The sequence below is a fragment of the Ranitomeya imitator genome, chromosome 1, assembly GCF_032444005.1.
Source record: "Ranitomeya imitator isolate aRanImi1 chromosome 1, aRanImi1.pri, whole genome shotgun sequence".
NCBI lineage: Eukaryota > Metazoa > Chordata > Amphibia > Anura > Dendrobatidae > Ranitomeya > Ranitomeya imitator.
Window position 1 is genome coordinate 788105886 of NC_091282.1, and position 15151 is coordinate 788121036.

A 15151-nucleotide genomic window follows, 5' to 3' on the forward strand; every position below is an offset into this window, starting at 1 on the left:
TTATACAGCTTTTATACAGGTATTTACACAGGAGTCTGTATACCTTTTGCTATACGTTTTCCTTGGTTCACATTTGTTTCTCTGGTATCTGCTGCAGTATTTATTTTTCCTTTTACTGATTTACCCTCCTGTTTTTTTGGGTACCTTTCGCTAAAATTATTTCTTATTTTTCTGTTCCCTATGCCTCCACATTGGGGGCTCTGCTTACTCTCCCTTACTTTGATTATTTCAGTGTAATCACCTTATTTGCATTTTATTTGATTTTTGCTTATATTTTGCTTGCCTGATTATATGAACATCATATTATGGACCCTTCTGTTTTTATTCATGTATGTATACAGATAAATATATTACCATAGGCAAATTGTTGAATTACAGCCGCTGGTTATCCATTTTTTTAGTACCGTATTTTTCGGACTATAAGACGCACTGGATTATAAGACGCACCCAGGTTTTAGAGGTGGAAAATAGGGAAAAAAATATTTGATGCAAAAAATGTGGTAAAATATTTAATAACATAAATAACATACTATTATATTTGGTGTTATTATATATAATAGTATGTTATTATGTTGGAAGCTGCGGGTAGAAGATGGTGCTGTGGGACCAGTGTGGTGTCTGTAAAGTACTATATGAAGGCGCTGGAGGGTGAGTATAAGAATGGGGGCACAGGGCTTATATTTAAAGCACCACTCCAGCACTGAAAAATAACACTGGAGCCCTGTTTTAAGAACCCATGGGAGACCTATAACTCCCAGCCTGTGCTGCAGATCCTATGACATTCTGGGTGTTAAAGTTCACCACAGGAGTGGCAGAGTGCTTTATTGTGTGTTGTAAAGACTAACCTTTTACCGTAATACTTAGTTGTTCAGGCTGTGCAGGTCCTGCAGCCAGCCAGCCACAATGTGGTGAAGTAAAAAGATGGAGCATCCCATGACTGCACACACAGAGCCCTCCCTCTTGTTGCCTCTCCTCAGGTAATAAGTGGAAGCTTGCAGATTCTAGTGCCATATCTGAAGGACCTGTGATGACATCAGAAGAGGAAGGGCTCTGTGCTGCCATGTGACACTCCAGCCCGCCACTTCATGACATCACACAGGTCCTTATGCCTCAGCATCCAGCCCAGGCAGGTATGCTGCGATCTTCTCTCCTCTGGCCCCTGCTGCTGCCGCCTCCTCCACTGGACACAGATCTCCCCAGCTGCTGCAGGAATCCACTGCTGGGGTAACCATGTGTGTTTCAGTGAAGGACTATTCATTTGCTGCTCACTGCTCAGCTGACAGGTGGGCGGGGAAGCGGCTAATGAATATTCACTGCACTTAATCATGGGGACCATGTGGTTTCCCCAGCACTGCAGCCAGGCAGTGGGGACATTTTTCTGCCTCCTGTGAGTGGGATCATGGTGGATCCCACTCGTGGCTGCCCCCTTCCCACATGTTACATCCAGACCATAAGACGGACCCGCAATTTCCTCCCAAATTTGGAGGGAAAAAAGTGCGTCTTATGGTTCGAAAAATGCGGTACCTTGTTATACATATATAACACCATAAGTATAGCCTTTTGGCTATTTGTATATGAGATGGTGAATCATATCTAGTTTTTTAATTTTTTTCATCTTTATTTTTTGTATCTGTATATTTGTAGACTTGCTTGATAAAGGCAGACATGCCGAAACGGATGGATTCATGTCTATATTTTCATTATGTCGGCTGTTCATTAAAAGGATTATCATATGAATCTGTGAATCTCCTTGTGACTTTTTGAGTGCCGAACATAACTATCTTGCATTTGTATCATTTTTCCTTCAGGCACCATTTCTTTATATAGAGTACACTATTCTTGACTGATTATATTTATACTAGATGGTGGCCCGATTCTAACGCATCGGGTATTCTAGAATATGTATATAGTATATTGCACAACCACGTAGTATATAGCACAGCCCACACAGTAGATAACACAGCCCACGTAGTATATTGCACAGCCATGTAGTATATAGCACAGCCCAAGTAGTATATAGCACAGCGATGTACTATATAACACAGCCCACGCAGTATATAGCACAGCCCACGCAGTATATAACAGCTCACGCAGTATATAACACAGCCCACGCAGTATATAATACAGCCCACGCAGTATATAACACAGCCCACGCAGTATATAGCACAGCCCATGCAGTATATAACACAGGCCACGTAGTATATAACACAGCCCACGTAGTATATTGCAATGTGGGCACCATATCCCTGTTAAAAAACAATTAAAAACATTTCCTTACTAACTATGTTACTATTGTCTTCCTGGAGCAGAACAATATTGTATCATACAATTAATTGGTTCTGTAGAAGGACGTAGATCTGGGGATTTATTATGATGAAATATAGGCTGAACTGGATGGACAAATGTCTTTTTTCGGCCTTACTAACTATGTTACTATGTAAAATAAAAAATAGTTATATACTCACCTTCTGGCGGCCCCCCGGATCCAGGCCATGCATTTACCGATGCTCGTCGCGATGCTTCGTTCAAAGTAATGCCTTGGGGCAAGAACACGTGAAGATGTAGCGGTCTCGCGAGACCGCTATGTCATGTCCGGTCATTGCAGCAATGCATTCTTGGGACCGGAGCGTCACGAGGATCGGGAATGGCTGGCATGGACGGCGGAAGGTGAGAATATAATGTTTTTTTTTTTAATTATTATTTTTAACATTATATGTTTTTACTATTGATGCTGCATAGGCAGCACCACTAGTAAACAGTTGGGCACCCTTACACGGTTAATGGCAGCATTAACGGACTGCGTTACATCGCGTTATGCCGCGGTGTAAAGCAGTACTAAAAAGCTATGTGGCTGGAGGGGAGTATGGAGGGGGCACTGACTGGACGGAAGTAGGGAGGGGCCAATTCGCAGACGGACTGTGCCTGTCGCTGATTGGTCACGGCCGGCTGGCTGTGAAGAATCAGCGACCCGGGATTTCCGTTACAGACAGACAAGCAGACAAACAGACGGAAGTACCCCTTAGACAATTATATATATACGGTAGATATCTATTCTATTCTGATGAGTCACGCTCTAATTTTACTGTAAAATGATGAAATGTCGGGTTTTCTAAGTGTAACACCCCTTTAGGGCTACCACGGTACACTGGGTGTTATGGGGGGTCTCACCTCTCCAGGGCGCAGTGCCTCCACCCGAATCTTGATTGGAGTTCTCTCTCTGGGACTGCAGAAGGGCTATTATCTTCTGCCAGGGGCTGATTCGGGAAGCCCCTGCCACTCTCAGTACACACTCACAGGGATCAGGAGTAAAACAGTTTAACAGGTTTATTGCTATGCAGCATAAATTAGATAGATTTAAAAGAATAACATGAAATACAAATAACTGTGCTCTGTCAAGGTCATATACACATCTCACTCTAATTCTACTTCAACCCTGCAAGTATAACGTAGTAGGGTTTTTTGTTTGTTTCTTCTAGTTTAACTCAGTCCAAACATTGGGGCCCAGTTGCCGCGGATGCAGGCGCGCAAATTAAAACAGTTGGTGCACTTAGACGAATATAACTGGCAATAGTCTGGGCTGTAATGTACTCACTGTAAATAACGCTGGTAGGACCACAAGTCTCAGAAAGTCACTCACGGCACGTCTCTAACGTCGGATGGTTCTCTGGACACCAGATGGGGGCGGCCGGATTCAGTCCTTTATACGGTGGGAGTGCAGGCAGAAATCTCCAAGTTCTTGATGCAACTTGCTCCAGAGGGTAAAACAAAGTTGGACTCTCTCCAGCAACACGAGTATATCCGGGAGGACAGCAACCCCGCAGCATGGGGCCAGGCAAGTCCCCCGTGCTCCGTCTCTCCCAACAAGATACCACGCTCTTTTCTTCCTCTGAATTCTTAGTTTTCACTTTCTCCCCAGCTCCTGCCTCCAAGTCCCTCCTCCTCCAATCCAAGCTGTGTCATCTGACTCAAACAAGGATTCCTGGGAATTGTAGTCCAGGGGTCCTTGGGAATTGTAGTCCACTGCAGCTCAGAGGAAAATCTGCTAATGTCTGTAGGTCCTGGTATAACAGCAGCTGCAAAGCTCTTCTTAGGGTCTGTAAATCCCAGTATACCAGTAGCTGCCCTAACAGTTCCTAGTGCAGGTGTTACACTCTCCCCCTGGTGAGTCATTGAAAGTGTCCCATCACGACATGAGGACTCACCACCTGAAACATGAATGGGGGTTAAAGCATCCTGACTAACACCAAATTTACATGCACGCAAACCACCTCCTGGACACATAGGAGATACGGGGAAATAAGGCCAAACAGATTTTGAATTAAAGTGTATCAGCCGGGGGACCTCAGTGGTATGTCCCATTCTATCATAGGTCAGCATCATGGGTGGCCTAGTGTCCCGTTTGGGACGAGTGTGTACTGAGGGGGCCCCCTCCTCAGCTCCCGACTCTTGTCGGTCAAGAACGGGCTCCTCCTGGTGGATCTCTTCATTTAATAAATGTCCCTCTTCTGAACTCTCCCCCAATGGTGGGCAGAGCGCCCTCGCCTCCTGACGAATATCCTTTTTTTGTGCTTCCACTTCAGAAGTCTGGTTTTCAGGGCCCCCCCCTATGGGGCATGGGTCCTCAGTCCACCTGTAGCTCCATTGACCTTCAGATCCCCATTCATCCCCAGACTCGCTGTCACTTCCTCCTGAAGCAACTCCAGGCTGGGGTGGTTGTTGACACCTACGACTTCTCCTATTGCATGGAAGGTTTGTATGACCTCCTTGGGTTGGCAATGGCGGTAACAGGATGTTTTTTCCCACAGGCAACAAATGGTGTCGATGATAGGTTTTGACAGCTCCACTCCCTTTCTCGGGCTTCACTCTGTAGGCGGGACACCAGGCAGCTTCTCCATCACCACATAAGGGTCAGTACACCACCGATCAGCAAGCTTATGCTTCCCCGGAAGACCTAGAAGTTGGATAAGAACTCTATCTCCAGGCAGTAAAACTTGTTCCCGAACTCTACAGTCGTAGCGAGTCTTATTGCGCTTCCCTGACCGACCAGAGGCCTGCTCTGCCAATCTGTACGCTTTTTCCAAATCTTCTTTTAGCTGGGACACATATTTTAATTAGAATTTTCAAAGGATGTCCCAAAACTAATATCCACTGGTAGCCGAGCTTTTCTTCCAAACATGAGAAAATAGGGCGAGTATCCCGTTGACTCATTTGTGGTGCAATTGTAGGCATGAACCAACTGACTCACATGCCTGCTCCATTGTCCCTTCTTCCTGGGATCCAAAGTGCCTAACATGTTCAGAAGGGTACGGTTGAACCTCTCAGGTTGAGGGTCCCCTTGGGGGTGATACGGGGTGGTTCTGGATTTCTTGATCCCACAGATAGCGCATAGCTCCTTGATTAGTCTACTTTCGAAATCTCTTCCTTGATCGGTATGGATGCGGGCAGGCAGCCCATAATGCATGAAGAACTTCTCCCATAGTGTTTTTGCTACAGTAGTTGCCCTTTGATCTTTGGTGGGGTAGGCTTGGGCATATCGGGTGAAATGGTCAGTGACCACTAACACATTACTGACATTGCTTTCATCAGGCTTGATGGAGAGGAAATCAATGCACACTAGCTCAAGTGGGCCATCACTGGTAATGTTCACAAGGGGGGCTGTTCTCAAAGGCAAGGTTTTTCTCAACACACATCGGGAGCATGATTTGCAGTAGTCTTCAATATCCGCGTCCATCCGAGGCCAGTAAAATCGGTCAGCCACAAGACTCGTGGTCTTTTCGATGCCAAGATGTCCATGGTCATCATGCAGGGACTTCATGACCATCCTCCGGAATCGGGTGGGTAACACCAGCTGTCGGTGGACTCCTTCCTTCTGGCGCTTTGCCTCCCGGTATAGTAGTCCATTTCTTACTACCAGAGACTCTAGCTGCCGCGTCAGCAGGACAGATTCCTCTGTTCGTAATGCATTCTTTTTGGGCCTCCAGCCCCTCTTAACCCACCATCGGACCACCCCCACTGATCGATCCTCCTGCTGCGCTTTTTGGACTTGATTACGAGTCAGTTGAGGGAGAAAGTCTGGGGTTACATTTGTCACTTGGCAGTACAACAACGGGAGCGCTTCACTGGATACTTCTAGGAATTCAGCACAACCCTGCATAGGGAGAGCATTAGTTTGATGTCTATGGCACAGAGTCTTCACCTCAGGGGCAGGGACCTCTATCCATCCTCCTTCTTCTTCTTCATTTAAGGGTTCCCTAGGCAGGCGAGAGAGTGTGTCTGCATCGATGTTACTGATCTCCGGTCGATATTTTAAGCTGAAATCGTACAAAGAGAGTGCGGTAAGCCACCGGTACCCCGTGGCATCCAGTTTTGCCGTGGTTCTCACGTAGGTTAATGGATTGTTGTCGGTATGAACCACAAAGGGTACCCCATAGAGGTAGTCATGCAGCGTGTCCACTACAGCCCATTTCAAGGCCAGAAACTCCAGTTTGTGGGCTGGGTAGTTGCGTTCACTGGGAGTCAATCCTCGACTAATGTAGTAGACGGGACGCAGACAGCCTTCATGGTCTTGATAAAGAATCCCTCCTAGCCCGTCAAGAGAAGCATCTACATGTAACACATATGGTTTGCTGGCGTCTGCATAGGCCAACACTGGGGTTTGGGTCAAGCATGACTTCAATTTCTCGAATGCCTCATCGCATGCCGGTGTCCATCTATCCCCAAAAAGTTCGTTAACTTTGAAGTAGACCTTCTTTCCTGACCTTGAGGAATGGGCTGTCCTCCCGGAAGGGGGATACCCCTGAGTAAGGGCAGTTAACGGCTTCGCAATCCGAGAGTACTGGGGTACAAATCTTCGGTAGTATCCGCAAAATCCTAAAAAGGACCTAAGCTCCTTCAGTTTGGTGGGTTTTGGCCAGTTTACAACAGCCTCCACTTTGACGGGGTCGGTGGAAATTCCTTCTCTGCTGACTATGTGCCCCACATATTTCACAGTCGTCTGGCAAATCCGGCACTTATCAAGGGACAACTTCAACCCAGCCTCCTTCAACCGATCCAGCACCTTGAACAACCGCTGGTTGTGTTCTTCCAGAGTCTTCCCAAAAACAATTAGATCATCGAGATAAACCAGGACCTCACGTAAGTGCATGTCCCCCACTACTTTGTCCATACATCTCTGAAAAGTGGCCGGAGCACCTGTCAGTCCTTGAGGCAGTCTCTGAAACTCGAAGAACCCAATGGGGCAGATAAAAGCAGTCTTCTCTTGATCTTCTTTTGACATGGGTATCTGATAGTAGCCACTCCGGAGATCTAACACAGAAAACCATTGGCTCCCTTGCAAGCAATCCAAAGCTTCATCGATTCTGGGCACAGTGTACTGGTCGGGGATCGTACGCTTATTCAAGGTTCGATAATCCACACACATCCGAATAGCTCCATTTTTCTTTCGAGCTATCACAATGGGGGAAGCATAAGGGCTACTAGATTCTATGATGACTTCTGTGTCTAACATACCGCGTAGATGCTGCCTGACATCTTCGATATCTGCTGGGGCCAATCTTCGGGACCTCTCTCGAAAAGGCTTTTGATCCTTCAACCGAATGCGATGCTCCACTCCATGAGCGAGGCCCATGTCCCATTCACCTAGAGAAAAAACTGCACCTCGCATCATCAGGCCATCAATGACCAACCCCCTCTCTTCTCCTTTTAGCTCGCTTCCATCAAAACAAGGGTCAAAGCTTTCAGGCCGTAGTTCCCTCTTCTCCTCCTCCGTTCTCACATAGGCCTCCAGGCAGACTGGGTGGATGGATAGGGTCTGCGAGTAATTTTCTCCCCCAACTTCCCGACACCACTGAGCTAACGTACGGAAGATGTTGGCATTTGTTCCCACTATGACAGGTGTTTGTCTCTCATCTGCCTCGGCCTCTGGGCAGATTAGCGCTATGATGGGTATCTCTTTATCCACTCCAACAACAGTCTCTGAGAATCGTAGCGTCACGGACACGTATCCTCTGTAGGGGTAGCTGTGCTCACTCAGTCCCCACACCACGAGTCCAGACAACGGTTTCAGAGGCACTTTGGATAAATATCTCTTATACCATCCTTCAAAGATGATAGATACTTGAGACCCGCTATCCAGTAATACTGTGCAAGGTTGACCATTGATATATGCGGGGACATGTGGGGATAGTCCCACTAAACCTTCAGGCAGGGTTTTCGATGATGCACTATTAGATGGGGCGGTAGAGTAGGTCCTAGTTGCTGATGGGGGCTCAGTATGGGGTTCTACTGGCCCCCTTTCCCGTTTCCCGACTGCCTCTGAGGGTGATGGGGAAGCTGTGAAGAGTTCTTTGAGCTCCACCTCTTTGGACACTGACGAGCTATATGGCCTGGACTCCCACAGACGAAGCACCCTTCTGGTTTCCTACTCTCCACTCTACCAAGATCTTCTTTCTCTCTTCCTGAAACCAGTGTTTTCTGCTCGGCTACCTCCGCAACACTTTGAAGTCGCTGTATTGTCTTGGCCTGAGCACTTAACAGTTGTGTAATCTGCTCCCCCTGTTTCTCGATGACTTTCAACAGTTCTATGTGTCGGCAGTCGGCTTCTGGCTTCAAGGCAACAGTAGTCACCCGAGGGGATGCTTTCTCTCTTGCGGCCAAAATAACCTCCTCCTTCCGAACTTCCTTAAGCAACTAATGAAAAGATCCAGGAATCTTCTCTCTATCACAAGACCTCATCCGCTGGGCAATTGGATCATGAGTGAGAGCTCCTCTGAGTACTTGTTCCAGGCGACACTGATCAACTTCTTGAGGGCTGATGCCACCTTTAGATACTATTCTATGAACCAGCTTATCTAGTCGGTATAAATAGTCGGACATCTTCTCATCGTAGGTGGTACGGAGTTTAAAGAGTAGATCAGTAGCATCTTCAGGGGATCCAAATGCATCTTCTAACGCACTCATATAATCTTGATAAGTTGCCAGAGGCTTGCTCCGCCAAGCAGCCTGCACCACCTCCATAGCAGTACCCTTCAAGCTCTCTACTATTCTCTGCCTCTTTACAGCATCAGTGCACTGCCACTCTTCTAGGCACTGTAAAGTGACATCCCTCCAAGTATCATATCCTTCTTCTCCAGTAGGGGTGGGGAGGGCACCCGAGAAAATTCTTAGACGACGGTAGTTCCCTTCTGGCTGCATCTTGGCAAACTGACTAACTTTTCCATAGCTGTCATAAGCACATCAGCAGGGGCCGCTGTCTCTTCAGGACGGAATCTAGGTGGAGTAGAAGGTGGAGGTATACTAGTCTTTCTAGGCTGAGTGGTTGATTCCTGTTGCCATGTCTCAACTTCGGACTCAGTAGGCCAAGTGATCTGCCATTGTCGACCATACTCTGAAGACACAACTATCATAGAGGGGAAGTATTCTTTCCTCAAGATCTGCCCGGTTGAAATCAGGGCTGTGGGTAACTGTCCCCCCTTTTCCTTCCGGCGATCAACCACTTTAGGGTGGGCAAGTTCAGTGAGTCGGTTAACTATTTTCAGTATCTCTTCATCAGACGCATCACAGAGCTCACCACTCACTGCAAAGCTTTGTTTGGCGGGAACATCCATCTCTTCACACCATAAATACACTTCTTGTTCTGTTAAAGTCTCCATAGTAAATACTCCTGTGTTAGTTCTAGATCTCAGCAGTGCCTCCACTGTAACACCCCTTTAGGGCTACCACGGTACACTGGGTGTTATGGGGGGTCTCACCTCTCCAGGGCGCAGTGCCTCCACCCGAATCTTGATTGGAGTTCTCTCTCTGGGACTGCAGAAGGGCTATTATCTTCTGCCAGGGGCTGATTCGGGAAACCCCTGCCACTCTCAGTACACACTCACAGGGATCAGGAGTAAAACAGTTTAAGGCTACGTTCACACTAGCGTTGCGCCGCCCTGCGTCGGTGACGCAACGCGCGACGCATGGAAAAACACGCGCAAAAACGCGCGCGTTTTGCGACGCGTGCGTCGTTTTTTGACGAAATCGGACGCAAGAACAATGCAACTTGTAGCGTTTTCTTGCGTCCGAAGCTAGCGTCTAAAACGACGCACGTGTCGGAAAACGCGTGCAAAAAGACGCACGCGTCCCCTATGTGAAACATAGGGGCGCGTCGCCGCTGCGTCGCCGACGCAACAGCGACGCGACGCTAATGTGAACGTAGCCTAACAGGTTTATTGCTATGCAGCATAAATTAGATGGATTTAAAAGAATAACATGAAATACAAATAACTGTGCTCTATCAAGGTCATATACACATCTCACTCTAATTCTACTTCAACCCTGCAAGTATAACGTAGTAGGGTTTTTTGTTTGTTTCTTCTAGTATAACTCAGTCCAAACGTTGGGGCCCAGTTGCCGCGGATGCAGGCGCGCAAATTAAAACAGTTGGTGCACTTAGACGAATATAACTGGCAATAGTCTGGGCTGTAATGTACTCACTGTAAATAACGCTGGTAGGACCACAAGTCTCAGAAAGTCACTCACGGCACGTCTCTAACGTCGGATGGTTCTCTGGACACCAGATGGGGGCGGCCGGATTCAGTCCTTTATACGGTGGGAGTGCAGGCAGAAATCTCCAAGTTCTTGATGCAACTTGCTCCAGAGGGTAAAACAAAGTTGCACTCTCTCCAGCAACACGAGTATATCCGGGAGGACAGCAACCCTGCAGCATGGGGCCAGGCAAGTCCCCCGTGCTCCGTCTCTCCCAACAAGATACCACGCTCTTTTCTTCCTCTGAATTCTTAGTTTTCACTTTCTCCTCAGCTCCTGCCTCCAAGTCCCTCCTCCTCCAATCCAAGCTGTGTCATCTGACTCAAACAAGGATTCCTGGGAATTGTAGTCCAGGGGTCCTTGGGAATTGTAGTCCACTGCAGCTCAGAGGAAAATCTGCTAATGTCTGTAGGTCCTGGTATAACAGCAGCTGCAAAGCTCTTCTTAGGGTCTGTAAATCCCAGTATACCAGTAGCTGCCCTAACAGTTCCTAGTGCAGGTGTTACATAAGAGATACAGTCATGGCCAAAAGTATTGACACCCCTGCATTTCTGTCAGATAATACTCATTTTCTTCCTGAAAATGATTGCAAACACAAATTGTTTGGTATTATTATCTTCATTTAATTTGTCTTAAATGAAAAAACACAAAAAGAATTGTCCTAAAGCCAAATTGGATATAATTCCACACCAAACATAAAAAAGGGGGTGGACAAAAGTATTGGCATTGTTCGAAAAATCATGTGATGCTCCTCTAATTTGTGTAATTAACAGCACCTGTAACTTCCCTGTGGCACCTAACAGGTGTTGGCAATAACTAAATCACACTTGCAGCCAATTGACATGGATTAAAGTTGACTCAACCTCTGTCCTGTGTCCTTGTGTGTACCACATTGAGCATGGAGAAAAGAAAGAAGACCAAAGAACTGTCTGAGGACTTGAGAAACCAAATTGTGAGGAAGCATGAGCAATCTCAAGGCTACAAGTCCATCTCCAAAGACCTGAATGTTCCTGTGTCTACCGTGCGCAGTGTCATCAAAAAGTTTAAAGCCCATGGCACTGTGGCTAACCTCCCTAGATGTGGACGGAAAAGAAAAATTGACAAGAGATTTCAGCGCAAGATTTTGCGGATGTTGGATAAAGAACCTCGACTAAGGCTTCTTTCACACTAGCGTCGGAATCTCCCCGTCGCAATGCGTCGGGGAGAGATTCCGACGCTAGCGTTTGCTGCATTGCACAATGGGTGCAGCGGATGCATTTTTCTGGCGCATCCGCTGCCCCATTGTAAGGTGCGGGGAGGTGGGGGCGGAGTTCCGGCCGCGCATACGCGGTCGGAAAAAGCGGTCCGTCAGGAGAAAAAAAGTTACATGTAGGGTGCGAAGTGTGCCAATCCGTCGCACATGCGTCGTCAGTAGAAGTCTATGGGGAAAAAACGCATCCTGCAAGCACTTTTGCAGGATGCGTTTTTTTCTGCAAAACGACACATTGTGCCGGATTTAAAAAAACGCTAGTGTGAAAGTACCCTAACATCTAAACAAGTTCAAGCTGCCCTGCAGTCCGAGGGTACAACAGTTTCAACCCGTACTATCCATTGGTGTTTGAATGAAAAGGGACTGTATGGTAGGAGACCCAGGAAGACCCCACTTCTTACCCCGAGACATAAAAAAGCCAGGCTGGAGTTTGCCAAAACTTACCTGAAAAAGCCTAAAACGTTTTGGAAGAATGTTCTCTGGTCAGATGAGACAAAAGTAGAGCTTTTTGGGCAAAGGCATCAACATAGAGTTTATAGGAGAAAAAAAGAGGCATTCAAAGAAAAGAGCACTGTCCCTACAGTCAAACATGGCAGAGGTTCCCTGATCTTTTGGGGTTGCTTTGCTGCCCCTGGCACTGGACTGCTTGACCGTGTGCATGGCATTATGAAGTCTGAAGACTACCAACAAATTTTGCAGCATAATATAGGGCCCAGTGTGAGAAAGCTGGGTCTCCCTCAGAGGTCATGGGTCTTCCAGCAGGACAATGACCCAAAACACACTTCAAAAAGCACTAGAAAATGGTTTGAGAGAAAGCACTGAAGACTTCTAAGGAGGCCAGCAATGAGTCCAGACCTGAATCCCATAGAACACCTGTGGAGAGATCTAAAAATGGCAGTTTGGAGAAGGCACCCTTCAAATATCAGGGACCTGGAGCAGTTTGCGTTTTTTCATTTAAGACAAATTAAATGAAGATAATAATACCAAAGAATTTGTGTTTGCAATCATTTTCAGGAAGAAACTGAGTATTATCTGACAGAATTGCAGGGGTGTCAATACTTTTGGCCATGACTGTATATGTGTGTCACTGACATAAATGTATCTATGTATTCTATATGTATATTCTACTCTATTCTATCTATTCTATTCTAACCTGTCAGGCTGTGATTTTACTGTATGCGGCACATGTATTGCTGGCTTTTATTCTATCTTTTACCCAATTTTACTGACTTTTTCTGGTTTTAAGAAAAATGCTCATGTTACCGATCACGAATCCGAATGTACCATATTCGTGGCGAATTTATGTTTCGCAACTTCTGAACATATTCGCTGTTCTCTAGTAACCAGTGCAACGACTGGAGCAAGGTAGAAATACGACCCCTGCTGCTGCATCCAGGACTAGTGTTGAGCGATACCGTCCGATATTTGAAAGTATCAGTATCGGATTGTATCGGCCGATATCCGAAAAATATCGGATATCGCCGATACCGATACCCGATACCAATACAAGTCAATGGGACACAAATATCGGAAGGTATCCTCGATGGATCCCAGGGTCTGAAGGAGAGGAAACTCTCCTTCAGTCCCTGGGATCCATATTTATGTGTACAATAAAGAATAAAAATAAAAAATAGGGATATACTCACCCTCGGACGCACCCTGGTTCTAACCGCTGAAACCGGCAGCCCCCGTTCCTAAGAATGAGCGGGTGAAGGACCTTCGATGACGTCGCGGCTTGTGATTGGTCTCGTGACTGCTCATGTGACCGCTCACGTGACCAATCACAAGCCGCGACATCATCGCAGGTCCTTTACCCGCTCATTCTTAGGAACGGGGGCTGCCGGTTACACCGCTAAGGTCCAGGGTCCGCCGGACGGGTGAGTATACCCATATTTTTTATTTTTATTCTTTATTTTACACATGAATATTCATCCCTATCCCGATTCCCGATATCGTAAAAATATCGGAACTCGGGATCGGAATTCCGATACCGCAAATATCGGCCGATACCCGATACTTGCGGTATCGGAATGCTCAACACTATCCAGGACGTATTGCAGAGAGGAGAGTTAGTAAGAGGGAGACCGATCAGAAGAGAGATGCAAAAGTCCAGACGAGAATGGATCAGAGCTACAGTAAAAGTATTTATGGAGTCAAAGGTAAGAAAATGTAGAATTCTAGACACATTTTTAAGGTGTAGATTACAAGCTTGAGTGATCAGATGTAATGGGTGACGAAAAGATCTGAATCAAATTTGCCCACAAGACAGTGAGCATCCTGCATGGGAGTAATGGTGGACCACACACGGAAACAGTAGTGTTGGGAATGGGTAGGATAGTGGAGGGGGAAACACAATTATGTCAGTTTTTGACAAATTCAGTTATAGATAGAGGGAGGACATGATCTTAAAGACAGCGGAAAGACAATCACTGGTATCTATAGTAATACAGGCGTGCTGTCAGTAGACGGTGTGTATACTACTGTAGTATTATACAACAGAGCTTCACTCTATTCTGCTGGTGTAGTCACTGTGTACATTACATTACTGATCCTGAGTTACCTCCTGTATTATACTGCAGAGCTGCACTCACTATTCTGCTGGTGCAGTCACTGTGTACATACATTACATTACTGATCCTGAGTTACCTCCTGTCAGAGCCGTATTTGCCACTAGGCACGTGAGGGCACGTGTCTAGGGGGGGCGCTGCGAGGGGGGGGGGGGCGGCACCTGAGAAAGTTTTTTTTCTGTTTTTTTTCTTATTAAAGTCCGGGGTCACCTCCTGACTGCCTGCCCGCCTGCCTGCCTCCTTGAAGACGTCATACTCACCCTACTGCAGCGATGCCTGGTCTCAGCACCGGCAGCTCGTCCTGCATGAGCGGTCACGTGGTACCCCACATTAAGGTGATGAATATGGACACATATTCATGACCTTAATGAGCGGTACCACATGACTGCTCACGCAAGAAGAAAGTGCTGCGCCGGGACAGAGATGGAGGGATGTTCGGCGCGGTGTGGGAAAGGTGAGTATGACAGCCAGGGAGGACGGGGGGAGGATGAAGGAGGAGGGGAGCCGAGCCAAGAAAGATGGGAGCAGGGAGCCGAGCCATGCATACAGGATGGGGGGGTGAGATGAGCCATGCATACAGGATGGGGGGGAGATGAGCCATGCATACAGGATGGGAGGGGGGGTGAGATGAGCCATGCATACAGGATGGGAGGGGGGGAGATGAGCCATGCATACAAGATGGGAGGGGGGAGATGAGCCATGCATACAGAAGGGGGGTGATATGAGCCATGCATACAGGATGGGAGGGGGACAACAACAGTAATCATAAAGTATTTAATATAATAAATGGCCGAGAGCATGGTCACAATCT